Source organism: Rhipicephalus microplus, chromosome 1, assembly GCF_043290135.1.
Source record: "Rhipicephalus microplus isolate Deutch F79 chromosome 1, USDA_Rmic, whole genome shotgun sequence".
Lineage (NCBI taxonomy): Eukaryota > Metazoa > Arthropoda > Arachnida > Ixodida > Ixodidae > Rhipicephalus > Rhipicephalus microplus.
This window is the reverse complement of record NC_134700.1, coordinates 29,299,681-29,314,157: the sequence shown is the minus strand read 5'-3', so window position 1 is coordinate 29,314,157 and position 14,477 is coordinate 29,299,681. Positions and strand designations below refer to the sequence as shown.

At 48.4% G+C, this 14,477-nt stretch overlaps 1 protein-coding gene across 9 annotated transcripts in view; it reads right to left on the bottom strand.

The window, feature by feature from the left end:
• The window catches only part of LOC119178037 (chitinase-like protein 4), an 820,670-nt gene that overhangs the window by 679,905 nt on the left and 126,288 nt on the right, over positions 1–14,477 (bottom strand). Inside the window, exon 2 of one of the 9 annotated variants that reach the window (XM_075891595.1) lies at positions 11,392–11,491. The exons of the other annotated variants lie outside the window; for them this stretch is intronic. The gene's annotated coding sequence lies outside the window, so the exon portion shown is untranslated. The remainder of the gene's footprint in view (positions 1–11,391; positions 11,492–14,477) is intronic. 9 annotated transcript variants of the gene reach the window in all.

Genomic DNA, 14,477 nt, shown 5'->3' with positions numbered 1-14,477 from the left:
GATTTCCTCGTGGTGTTAACATCTACTTACCCTGTAACGCACTCTAGCGAGATAGATTTAGATTTAGAGCTGTTCCGGCAACATGGAAAAAGCTTGCTTTTTACCTATGAACTGCCCATTGCAAAATCTTGAAGTTATTAGATATTAACCTAACTTTGGGCGATGGTCATGCCTGTTGGAATTTCAGCCCTAGAACGAGAAAAGGACTTGTTTCATATGATTCTGCACATTCTAAAGTGGTGAAGAGGTCTATAGCTGCTATGTGCTTTCGTTCTCCGCTGTTCAAATCATGCTAGCCCCAGTGTTTGATAGTTTTACCTGTCAGTAATCGTGGCTCACTGCAGCCGGGTTTCCTTATTCGGTCTTAGTCAGTGTGTCTGAAACATTGGTTCAGAGGCTGAAAGGGGAACGCAGGAGGTCAGAGCAATTGCAAAGACAGAGGAAAAGACCGCATGTTCTACCATACATGCACAAAATCTCCCACAAACTGAAAAAGGTTGCAAATCGGCACCTTGTGCCGGTGGTTTTCTCTGCTCCGAATAAGCTTTCAAGGCTCTGTGCCTGCATTGTGTCATGAGGTGCCAAGGCGGTGTGCGATAAGAAGCATGGAAAGCTCTTCCTGCGTTGTCCCGTGGGCACTGTTTATAAAATTCCCCTGAGCTAGGGCAAGGTCTATATAGGCAGGTCAAGGTGCTGTACAAATTTCCGCTTAAGGGAGCATTCTTTATCAATTAAAAATGGAACAAGGTCTCATTTGCCCTTCTACTGTGCTGCTTGTGACTGCACGCCGCAGTTTAATAGCACGCGACTACTTGGAAGGAGCCGGGATGCGCTGGCGCAGGAGTTACTCGAAGCCTTTCACATAAAAAAGAAAGGTGACCCGTGCGTCATCGTACCTTTATTTTTGTCGCGTAATAGTGAATTCCAACTGTTGGATCTAGATACACTGTAGGTGGTAGCTACGAAGTGTCTGTCAGTCCTTTTTGCTGTTTTTTCCTCGCATTTTTTTGCGCAGGCTCGGGTGTGTTTGGTTTTTTTTTTTGACGTCTTAACATCATAAATATCTTTTTGCTGCTGGTTTTCAGATATCATGATTTCAATAATCGTTTATTACATCATCAATATGCCCATGCCTGCACGTGCGGTGAATGAGATGGTCTGCGCATGTCCTCCAAGTGCCTATATTGTTTCAGTTTGTTAACGCGCATGAAACGGCTTTAGGCGTGCGACATGGACGACTTCAGGTCGCGATCGGCGTCGTTGAGAGTTCGTGATGCCGTCGGGGACAACCTCGTAATCAAGTGGGCCGAGACGTCAAACCACCCTGTACGGTCCGAAGTACCGTCGCAGAAGCTTTTCACTTAGTCCACGTCGGCGTATCGGCGTCCACACCCAAACACGTTCACCGGGCTGGTATTCCACGAAGCGTCGTCGAAGGTTGTAACGGTGGCTGTCGGTCGTCTGTTGATTCTTGATACGGAGCCGCGCAAGTTGTCGGGCTTCTTCGGCGCGATGAAGGTACTCGCTCACATCGAGGTTTTCTTCGTCGGTGACGTTGGGTAACATGGCATCGAGCATCGTTGTCGGGCTCCTTCCGTAGACCAATTTGTATGGAGATATCTGCGTCGTCTCCTGCACCGCCGTGTTGTATGCGAAGGTCACATACGGAAGAATGGCGTCCCACGTCTTGTGTTCGACATCGACGTACATTGACAGCATGTCGGCGATCGTCTTGTTAAGCCGCTCGGTGAGGCCGTTGGTCTGTGGGTGGTACGCTGTCGTCCGGCGGTGGTTTGTTTGGCTGTATGCCAAGATCGCTTGAGTTAAGTCGGCAGTGAATGCCGTTCCTCTGTCGGTGATAAGGACCTCCGGGGCGCCGTGACGTAGGACGATATTTTCGACGAAGAACTTAGCTACCTCGGATGCACTGCCTTTTGGCAGGGCTTTTGTCTCGGCGTAGCGGGTGAGGTAGTCGGTAGCTACCACGATCCACTTGTTTCCGAAAGCCGACGTCGGGAACGGCCCCAGTAGGTCCATACCAATCTGCTGGAAAGGTCGGCAAGGTGGATCTATTGGCTGCAGAAGTCCCGCTGGCCTTGTCGGCGGTGTCTTGCGTCGCTGACAGTCCCGGCATGTCCTCACATAACGAGTGACGTCGGTGGTAAGACGCGGCCAGTAGTACCTTTCTTGTATCCTCGCGAGCGTGCGAAAAACACCGAGGTGCCCTGCCGTCGGATCGTCGTGCAGGGCCTGCAGGAGTTCTGGTCGCAGCGCTGAAGGCACCACAAGGAGGTACTTAGCCCGAAGCGGTGAAAAGTTTTTCTTTTGTAGAAGACCGTTTCGTAGAAAAAACGACGCAAGTGCGCGCTTGAATACCTTCGGGACTTCGGCGGTCCTGCCTTCGAGGTATTCTATTAGGGCCTTAAGTTCCGGGTCGGCCCGCTGTCGTTCAGCGAAGTCGTCGGTAGTGATCGTTCCCAAGAAGTAGTCGTCATCCGGGTCGTCGGGTAGCGGTTGGTCGACAGGCGCACGAGAGAGACAGTCGGCGTCGGAGTGTTTTTTGCCGGACTTGTAAATGACAGTAATGTCATATTCTTGAAGTCTCAGGCTCCATCGTGCGAGGCGACCTGAAGGGTCCTTCAAAGTGGCTAGCCAACACAAGGCGTGGTGGTCGCTCACAACTTTGAAGGGCCTGTCGTAGAGGTATGGGCGAAATTTCGACGTAGCCCAGATGATGGCGAGGCACTCCTTTTCTGTTGTGGAATAATTTGCTTCTGCTTTGGATAACGATCGGCTGGCGTAACTAATAACCCTTTCAGGTCCGTCAGCCCTCTGCACAAGAACGGCGCCAAGACCTACGCTGCTTGCGTCAGTATGTATTTCTGTCTCGGCGAATTCGTCGAAATTGGCAAGTAACGGAGGCGTCTGGAGGCGATGTTTAAGCTCCTGGAAAGCGTGTTCCTGTGGCGTTTCCCACTTGAACTCCACTTCGGCCTTGGTAAGGTTAGTGAGAGGATCGGCGATGCGGGCGAAGTTTTTCACGAACCGCCTATAATAGGCGCACAGGCCCAGAAATCGGCGCACGGCTTTCTTGTCAGTGGGCGGCGGGAAGTCGGCGATGGCGGCTGTTTTCCGTGGATCAGGACGAACTCCAGACTTGCTGATAACGTGCCCCAGAAACAAGAGCTCTTCATACGCAAATCTGCGCTTTTCTGGCTTCATTGTGAGTCCGGAAGTCTTGATGGCTTGAAGTACAGCTTCAAGGCGCCGAAGATGCTCGTCGAAACTCGAGGAAAACACGACGACGTCGTCCAAGTACACAAGGCAAGTCTGCCACTTCAATCCTGCCAGTACTGTATCCATAACGCGTTGAAAAGTTGCAGGCGCTGAGCAAAAGCCGAAGGCCATCACCTTAAACTCGAAAAGGCCGTCCGGTGTTATAAGCGCCGTCTTCTCTCGGTCTCTTTCGTCGACTTCGATTTGCCAATAGCCAATCTTGAGGTCCATTGACGAAAAGTACTTGGCGTTATGGAGCCGATCAAGTGCGTCGTCTATTCGTGGGAGAGGATACACGTCCTTTCTTGTGATTTTGTTCAGGCGGCGATAATCGACGCAGAAACGTAGGGTCCCATCTTTTTTCTTCACTAACACCACGGGGGATGCCCATGGGCTCTTGGACGGCTGGATAATGTCATCCCGCAGCATTTCATCAACTTGTCTCTTCATGGCTTCACGTTCTCGCGTCGAAACCCTGTACGGACTCTGACGGAGTGGTCTGGCATTTTCTTCGGTTATGATGCGATGTTTCGTGATTGGGGTCTGGCGAATTTTCGATGACGACGAAAAGCAATCTTCGTATTGCAGGAGCAGGGCCTTGAGCTGTTCTTGCTTATCGTTCGGAAGTCTGGGATTGACGTCGAAAGCTATGGGAGGGGCTTGGTTCCTCTGAGCAGGTTCCGCAGAATCGGCGAGGGCGAAAGCACTGGTGGCTTCGACAATTTCTTCGATGTATGCGACCGTTGTTCCTTTGTTCACATGTTTGTACTCATTGCTGAAATTCGTGAGCATAACCATTGCTTTGCCTCCCCGCAGCTCTGCAATTCCTCTTGCGACGCAAATATTTTGTGTGACCAACAGATGCTGACTGCCTTCAACGACGCCTTTGAAGTCAGGTGATTCAGGAGCGCCGACTGAAATAATGACGCTTGAGCGAGGCGGAATGGTGACTTGTTCTTCCAGCACATTCAAGGCATGGTGTCCAGACGGCGTGCGCGGCGGTAGTGCTTCTTTGGATAACGTTATCGACTTTGTTTTTAGGTTGATGACAGCACCATGGAGGCATAAGAAGTCCATGCCAAGGATGACATCTCTCGAGGAACGCTGTAGGACTATGAAGTCTGTAGGATAAATACGGCCGTTAATGGTGACTCTCGCTGTGCAGATTCCTGCAGGCGTTACGAGATGACCTCCGGCTGTGCGGATTTCAGGGCCTTTCCTAGCTGTCCTAACTTTCTTTAACTTTGCGGCGAACGACCCACTGATGACAGAATAGTCGGCTCCAGTATCGACGAGAGCGGTCACACTGTGGCCGTCGATAAGAACGTCGAGGTCGCTAGTTCGCCGTCTCGCATTACAGTTAGGGCGTGGCGTCGGGTCACGGCTGCGTCGGCTTGTTCCGCCGCTTCCATGTTGCGTCGTCAGGCCACCTTTAGTAAGTGAGCTTTCGCCGTCAGGGCTTTGCCTGGTTGGCGTTGTGTTCGGAAAGCTCCGTCGCGGCGTCGTCGTCGTCGTCGGAGGATCTTCGGTAGTTCGTCGCACAGCAACCGCACTTCCACCGGTTGCTGCCCTTAGTTTCCCGGATACGGGCTAGGAGACCGGTCCCGCGTTGGGCCAGAGTACTGTCGGTGGTGCGGTGACGTGCGGCGGCTGGGCGACGGCGAACGCGAAGGGCTTCGTGGTGTCCACCGAGTTCCTGTCAGGTAGTCGGCGATGTCACGTGGTCGTTCTCCTGGCTGCGGACGTGGTGCATCGACGGCGAAGCCACGCAGTCCCATCTGTCGGTACTGGCAACGGCGGTAAGTGTGCCCGGCCTCGCCGCAGTGGTAGCACAGTGGGTGGTGGTCAGGGGTGCGCCAAACGTCGGTTTTCCTCGGCGCACTGCGCTGGCCCGCTGGTGAACGGTAGGTCGTCGGTGGGGGTGGTGGCGGCGGTGGTGTCTGGCGACGGAAGTGCGACGGGGCGGCGTTTTGGCGTGGACGGGGAGGAGCGTTGTGGCGCACTGCAGCGGCGTAGCTCATAGTTTCTGGCTCGGGCAGCGGTGTATGGGGAATTCGAAGTGATTGCTGAACTTCTTCTCGCACAATGTCGGCGATCGAATCCACTTGAGGTTGCGCCGAAGGCAACAGTTTGCGCAGCTCTTCCCGCACGATCGCTCGGATCGTTTCACGCAGGTTTTCGGAGTCACTGGTTTGAGCAGCAGCGCATTCTGGAGTCAGGCGACGATTATACTGTCTGGTGCGCATGTCAAGGGTTTTTTCGATGGTGGTCGCCTCGGATACAAATTCTTGGACGGTGTTCGGTGGATTCCTCATTAGTCCCGCGAAGAGCTCCTGTTTGACCCCTCGCATGAGGAAACGAACTTTCTTCTCCTCAGGCATGTCTGGGTCAGCGTGACGAAATAGGCGGGTCATCTCCTATGTGAAAATTCCAACCTTCTCATTCGGTAGCTGAACCCGGGTCTCTAGTTGAGCAGCGGCCCTTTCTTTGCGAGCGACGCTCGCGAACGTTTGCAGAAATGCGCTGCAGAAGACATCTCACGTTCGGAGCGTGGACTCACGATTCTCTAGCCAGGTCCTTGCGGTGTCTTCCAGGTAGAAGTACACACGCCGGAGCTTTTCTTCGTTGTCCCAGTGATTGAGGGCGGCCACACGGTCGTATGTTTCTAACCAGGACTCCGGGTCTTCGAACGATGACCCATGGAAAATTGGTGGTTCCCTGGGTTGATGCATGACCATCGTGGGCAGGGATGCGGCGGTTGTCATTGTCGCTGCAGTCGCGGTCATGGCCTTGGTCTTCTGCGCCTTGTCTTCTAGAATCCCGTACTCCGGTGGTAGCCCTTGCTGTCGGCGGCTTGTTCGCTGCTCCTGGTTGGCGTCGGTGTCTTCTCCGCGACGTGGGCTGGGTTCACGGCTTGACGGGGGCGTGCGGTACATGAACGAAGCAGCACCTCCACCAGATGTCACGGGGTCGTGACGTGGCCGAAGACAGGAGACTTCGTGTTGGGATTTAACTGTTTATTTAGGCGAACCTGTGCCCGGTACACGGAAAGTCCAATTACAGCAGCAGTCTCGCACAGATAGCAGTCTAGGACTGATAGCGGCGAACGGAGCGTCGGCCTTCGATCAACAACTGACAAGCGGCGAAGCGCGTCGGCATTTATACTCCCGCCGTCGAATGTTCTAGTGCTACCGCTGGCGGCGGCGTACGTTCCAGAACAATCTGTACCATTCGCACAGTGGGCGTGATCTTATCGAAATGATCTACTACAGTCCGGAACCCTCTCGAAAACTGCAGGCGCGGTTTGCGCTGAGAATCGTGTGGTGTTTTGGGACGATAACAAAAGCTTGGGAAATGAAACGTGGCAATATATTGTGAGTGCTTCATGAAAATATTCTTAGTTGTGAGTTGGCGCTATTTCTGTCTCTTCTTGTTCGTCTCTTTGGCAACCTTGCGCCACGTATTTCAGCCTAATATGTACCAACTAGCCCCATATAACGTACCATGAAGTTGTTTAACCTGATCCCAATAAGATTGCGGCTGTAAGAAAATTTCAGGTGCTAATGGATAAAAAAGCTGTCAGGCGTTTCCTTGGCCTAGGCACATACATCCGAAGGTTTATTGCCAATTTCTCCCACATAGCCTCGCCGTTAACACGACTCACAAGATAAGACGTTTCGTTCAGATGGGGTGACGATCAACAAGCGGCATTTGACGATCTCCGACAACGCCTGCAGACTCCACCTGTGCTTGCTCACTTTCATGAGGATGCTCCTACCATGGTCCACACCGATGCCAGCAACGTGGGTTTAGGCGCTGTACTCATCCAGTGGCAAGACTCAGCCGAGCGTGTGATAGCATATGCTAGTAGGACGCTTTCCCGCGGCGAGTCCAACTACTCCACAACGGAAAAAGTGTCTTGCTGTCGTATGGGTGGTTATGAAATTTCGTCCGCACCTCTACTTTCGTTCTTCTCACGTAGTCGCGACCAATATTCCTTCAGCTGGCTGACCAACTTGAAAGACCCGTCTGGTCGGCTCGCACGGTGGAGCTTACGGCTCCAACAGTTTGATATGACGGTCGTGTATAAGTCCGGACGGCGGCACGCCGACGCCGATTGCTTATCAAGGTCACCGATAAACCACTACGATAACACAGAAGATGACAACATGGCATTTGTAGGAGTCGTCGACACCACTAAGATTTTTTGCAAGCAGAAGGAAGACAGCGAGTTGCTTCCTCTAACTGAATTTTTGATTGGCCGGACAGCAACCGTTCTTAGAAGATGTGCAAGGAGCCTGCCGTTATTCTGCTTACGTAGTGGAGTTCTCTATAAGAATAACTTTTCTCCCAAAGGAAGCACCCACCTACTTGTCATTCCGACGTCAATACGTGAGGAGATACATAGTGCTTGCCACGATCAGCCAATGTCCTGTCATCACGGATACATACGCGCATTGGCCAAAATTCAACAGAAATTCTACTGGCCAAGACTTCCAGATATTGTTAAACGCTACATGCGCAGGTGCCTCGATTGCCAACGACGAAAATCACCCCCGTGAAAACTAGCTGGATTATTACAACCAATTTGTGCCCACGGCACCTTTTGCCCAAATTGTAATGGATCTCCTCGGACCATACCCGACTTCCCATGCTGGCAACAAGTGGGTAATAGTCGCTACTGATTACCTTATGCGCTACGCGGAAACAAAGGCTTTGTCAAGTGGCACCGCCGTTGAAACCACACGATTCTTCATAAAAAATATTGTCCTGAGGCATGGTCCTCCGACATTTATAATAACGGATCGAGGTACTGCTTTCACGGCCGCTCTCCTGAAGACAGTACTCTAGCTCAGTGGAACAGCCCATCAAAAGACCACTTCCCATCATCCACAAACCATCGGCTTAATAGAACGGCTCAACAAAACTATTGCCAACAAGTTGAGTATGTACGTTGACGTGGATCACAAGAACTGAGATGACATTCTACCGTACATCACGTTCGCCTATAATACAGCACAGCAAAAAACTACACGAAGAACGCCGTTCAGTCTCCTTCATGGCCGTGAAGTTACGACGATGCTTGACGCCGTGTTACTGCACGACTCCAACGACTTCGATTTAGACTTTGCATGTTTTACCGAACGAGCAGAAGAAGCGAGGCAGCTTGCCCGCGTTCGAATCAACCAGCAGTAACATTATGACGCCCAACGTTGTATTCTGTGACACCGACATGTCGTCTATCGGCCCGGTGAAAATGTCTGGAGATGGAGTCCTATCCGCCGCCCGGGACTGTCAGAAAAATCGCTGAAAAGGTGTTTTGGCCCCTACACAGTTTTACAACGCCTGAGTTACGTAATTATGTGGTTGTTCCTGACAGCTCCTCGACAACTCACCAGAAAAAACCGGAAATCGGGCACGTTGTGTGAATGAAACCCTATTTTCCGACTGATTTGCACCATACATCTACTGCACCGTCTTCTGTGGAAGAGCATCGGGACGCTGCTCTCTTGAGAGGGGCAAATGCCGCATTGAATATGCAGCACCAAGAGAACGAAAAACAGCACGCGCAGCGAAAGATGAAGACGAGGTTCTCATCCGATCAGTAAAAATTAAACATATTGGTCCAATACACAACCTAAAGTCAATGCTCAGCATACAATTCGATGATATATTTCCTCATAACGCGAAACAATTGGCATATAGGTATTTAAATGACCAGTTAGCAGATTATCTAGCTCAACTAGAGATAAGCAATATCATAGCGACTGATGCATCTGTGTCAAAAGAAAAGTCTGGGGTTGGCATCTTCTCTCCTTCTTTGGACTGGTCCTTTTCGATTCGACTCCCATTTTATACCCCGGTATTCATTGCAGAACTATTGGCCATTGTTCTTGCCCTGCACAAAGTGCCCTCAAGCGAATCATTAACAGTTATCATTACAGATTCGTTATCAGTTTGTAATGCACTTTCTGCGGCAGTAAATTCAGAGCTGATGAATACGTTTCGGCATTTAGTAGCGAAAAACGTAAAAAAACTGCATTTGCTATGGGTACCAGGCCACCGCGGATTATATTTGAACGAAATGGCGGACTCTTTAGCAGCAGTATCCCTGGGTGGGCCCACCATCCCAGTTTTGCCAGATACGGCTTACGTAACAGCGCTAAGGTTCCGAAATACTTGCCTGCAATGGGGAAAAGGTAATTTTGATAAATTCAAAGATTTCGAGCATTTGAGCTATTGCTGGAATAAACAGTGGTGTGCATCTCGCCAGTTAGAGGTCACTTATACCATATTGCGCTGTGCAGTTCCACAACTAAATTATTACCTTAACAAAGCTTGGCTCGAGGCGTCACCGCTATGCATTTGGTGCAATGAAATTGAAACAATTCAACATTTTTTTATTCTGTCATCGTTATTCTTATCAGAGAAAAAGATTTTTAGTAGCCCCATTACAAAAGCTAGGAATACAAGTAAATCTACCAATAATTTTATCACTTGGCGGAACTTCATTTGGTTACTGCCACAGGGATGTATGCTCCGCTGTGTTTGATTACATCAACGCAACTAAAAGATTACCGTGCTAGTGAACCCCTACCTTTTCAGATCTTAAGTTTATAATTCGTAGTTATGTCATTTAAAAACAAAAGCTGGTTTGACCGCTTGCTCAGCAAACATTTTTGTTTTTTGGTAGTAATATTTTAAGCTATTTTTCAGATTGGCTTCATTTTCATTTAAGTTTCATTTAAGTATCCTGCCGCCCGGTTCTTGGCCCATCCCCCTTTTTGGGTAAGCGCCATTCATCAGAGGTCATCAGCATCAGCATCAGTTTGCCAGTGTTCTGGTACAATTAAAGCGAGTTTTCTGGTATTCAACTGCTTCTTTTTCTGCATTGTGATGATATATACTGAGGCATGGAAATAATGAGGTTGCGATAGCTTAAAAGAGAAAATAAAACGTGAATGCTATGTAACTCAATCACATATATCGAACCGGTAGCACGACCTGAAAGAGCCAGGTGAAAACCGAGTGCCGCTATGTTCATGTTTCTTTTCATTCTCCCTGCATCCGCGAAGGCAGTGAAGAAGCATGACTGCAAATTAACTCGCATGAAAACAAGAATTTTCGAGCTTTCTAATGCGTGTGGTGGCTTAGCGCCAGCATCCCATAGTTTACTCGTGCAGCGCCATCATGCAGCAGTGGCGAATGGAGGCATAGCACGCGCTCGACGGCATGAATAGAGCGTTCGCCCAGGCATGGAAAAAAATAGAGGAGGCACTGGTCAAGCTTAAGTAACCAGTTAATAAAAATGAAGGAATCTAAGGACAAGATTATGGTGTCACTATGGACACATTTCTACGCGATTCACCTCAAGAGTTTGGGAGGCACCTGGCTCCAACTAAGAAAGCAGTCACTAAAATATGCACAGAACAAGCACCTATTGAGAATAAACGTAAAATAGTAGACGCCTTCAATGGCTTTTTTTGCTAGTGTCTTAACCACCAATGATGATGGAAAGCAGTCAAACTTTGAGGTACACCAACAGCTTCCACTTGTACGGAATTCGTGGTTAACATATGAAGGAGTAATAAATTTGCTGCTGAACTTAAATACGAAGAAATCGGCAGGTCCTGATGAGATATCAAATTTCTTTTTTTAAATAAATATGCTGAATGGACTGCGAAGTACCCCTTCGTTATCTTCACTAAGTCACTACAGTCAAATACACTTACTGAAGAATGGAAAATGAGTAAACTTATACCCATATTTAAAGACGGTGACACTACGTCTACTGCCCATTATAGGCCCACTGCGCTAACGTCAGGCTGCTGTAAGGTGTTAGAACATATTGTTTCTAAGTACATTCGGCTGTTTTTGTCACAGAACAAAATTTTTAGTAACTATCAACATGCATTTCGCGAGGGTTTATCAACCGTTACACAATTAGCAGAAAGTGTTCACTTTACTAAAGTTATTGATGGCAGGGGACAAATAGATCTGATCTTTCTCGACTTCAAGAACGCTTTTGATAACGTTATACATAAAAAATTGTTAATTAAAAAAGGCTATTTCAGGAGATACAGATGTAGTCAAAAGGGTGGAAGACTTTCTTACTGATCACCGAGAGTTCGTCAGTATTGATGAAAATAAGTCCGGGGCCTCTGATGTGAGATCAGGGTTTCCTCAAGGTTCAGTTCTTGGGCCAGTGTTGTTCCTGGTATACAATAACGACCAGATCGAAGAATCACCCACAGTTACAGCAATAATATTTGCAGCTTACTGTGTCATATATACAGATGTGAAATCTACTAGTGACTAGATACTCTAAAATAACTTCTTTGGAAAAGTTCTATAATGGTGTGACACGTAGCACATGTCTCTTAACCCAGCAAAGACAGTATGTATGACCATGACACACAAACATGAACCTCTGTCATTCACACACACTCTACAAGGAGAACCACTTCATCGCGTACAGAGTACATATATCTTTCAATTTTAATAACCTCTGACATTAGTTGGACACCACACATTTAAAAAGTACTACGGAAAGCCAACAAGAGATTATACTATATTTGACGTGTCCTTCAACTGGCTTCCCCAGCAACGAAACTGATTGCTTATAAAGTGCTCGTGTGCCCAATATAAGAATATGCATGTGAAGTGTGGTATCTGTATTTGAAAGATTCTTAGTCAAAACTACAGCAAGTTCAAAGACGTGCATTGCGGTTCATTTAATCCTGATGCAGTCCACAAGATGCTGCAACACCCCTTTAAGCGAGGACCAACCTCCCCCTACCTAATGCCAGGAGGAAGGAGAAACGACTTAGCTTGTTCTATTCAATCATCAATGAGCTGCTACTTGTTGACAAGTCTCGCTACGTAAATGAAGCTAAAACCGCATAGTGCGAAACAAACGTAGTTAATGGAAATATATTTCACAAGATTTGCTAAAAATACTCATTTTTCCTTTCGGCAGCATGGGACTGGAATTGTCTCCCTGTAAACATTGTAAACACAGAGACTCGTGATCAGTTTTCTGCCCTTGTGTCCGAATATTTTCAACAAAAGGGCGCATATCACTGTATCACTGTATTCTATTGTTTCGTTCACTGCTTGCAGGATGTTGATGTATTGTTACCACTCCAGTTTTGGTCCTGATGAGGACCGAAAGTATTTCTAAATAAATAAAAAAATAAAAAATAAATAAACAGAAGTAAACACTGACGCAAGCTGCCTAGACCTGAGCGCCGTCCTTGTGGTGAGGACTGACGGCGTAGAAAAGTTATCAGTTATGCTAGCCGGTCGCAATTCAACGTCGAAGCCAACTATTGCACAACAAAAAAGGAGTACCCTGCCATCATATGGGCAGCGTCAAGGTTTCGCCCCTACCTCCATGACAGGCCTTTCAAAGTTGTGAGTGACCACCACGCTTTGTGTTCGCTTGCTCACTTGAAAAAACTTTCAGGCTACCCCGCACGGTAAGCCTAAAACTTCGAGTATTCGACGTGACTGTCCTTCATAAGTCTGGAAGAAAACACTCTGACGCCAACTGCTTGTCTCGTACCCCGTCGAACCACCACCGCCCGGCGGCCTGGTTGAGGACAGCTTCTTAGGAACAAATAGTTGCCAACGAATTTGCCGCACAACAGTTAGCTGACTCGGAACTCAGAAGCCTTGTGGAATATCTAGAGGGTAACAGCACGACTGTTCCTAATGTTTTTAGGAGAGAAATAAAGTCGTTTTTCTTGTGAAACGGAGTTCTCTTAATGAAGAACTTCTCATCCCTTCGAGCCGACCACTTCCTCAATGTTCCTTCAGCAGATAGACCAGAAGTACGTGAGGGTGAAGTCCTACGTGACGATCTGATGGCAGGACACCTTGGTATTTCCCTCACGCTCGCGAGTATACATGAAAGGTACTAATGGCCACGCCTTACCGCCAATGGCGCTCGTTTTGTGAGGACATGCCGAGACTGTCAGCGGCCCAAGACACCACAGAAAAAACCGACAGGTTTTCGTCAGCCGATCGTTCCAACAAATCGGCATGGACCAATTGTGGCGTTTCCGATGTCGAAATCTGAAAACAAATGTATCTTCGTAGCTACCGACTACCTTACCCACTACGCCGAGACAAAAGCCCTGCCCAAGGGTAGTGTATCTGATGTAGCCAAGTTGTTCATCGAAAGGATGTCCTGCATTACGGTGCTCCGGAAATCCTCATCACCGACAGAGGTACGGAATTTACTGCTCATCTAACCCAAGCGATTTTGGCATACAGCCAGACAAGCCACCGCCATACGACAGCATACCACCCACAGACCAATGGCCTCACGGAGCGCCTAAACAAGACCATCGCGAACGTACTGGCCATGTACAATATGGTTCACTCTTGGAGGGAACACGGCAACGAATGGCTGGCGGCCCGCGTGGCGCAAACTAGCGGCGAGATTTGCAAACACAGCGCATGCGCATAGACGCGAAAGGGTGGGGCTTGCCGCGTTTCGTCTGCTACTTTAGGCTTCGGCGCTTGTAGTGCGCTGGATACCGCGTTCGCTTTTTCGCGATGCGATTCATGTCCGCGCCACTCTCGCTGCTCCTCCCCGGGTAATCAGCGTGCAAAAAAAGGGGGCCGTTTGTTTGTTGTTGTGCTTTCTCGGCAGCTTTGTTGCAATTCCATTCATGGCCACAGCATCCAGTTTCAGAATTCATGCGAAATGAAAAAAAAGCCATGTGCATATTGTATTTCAAGAAACGTTAAAAAACACGTGTTTGAAAATACTTCTATGTATTCCACTACAGCGAGACACAAAATTATATAATTTTTGCTGATTTCAGTATCCAGCAAATATTAGTTATACCTCGCGTTACATTTCGTTTTCTTCGTTGAAGCGAAAACGCTAGAAGCTCCTTATTTGAAATATGCGATAGCATTCACTTTTCCGAGAATCATTACGTTTCACCAATACGCGCGCTGAAAAACGGTGTACGAAGAACACTACGAAGTAAACAAATTTTATTTCCAAAACCTTTGTGAAAGACAGGTCGAGTTACGTCAGATCTGCAGCCTCGAAACAAGATCTGTAGCCTCGAAACAAGATCTGTAGCCTCGAAACACACAATAAAATGCACATATGTGTAAGCAAAATAGGACTATGCATTACAGAACTAGGCACCGAACATTTTTTCGTAATGCTGATG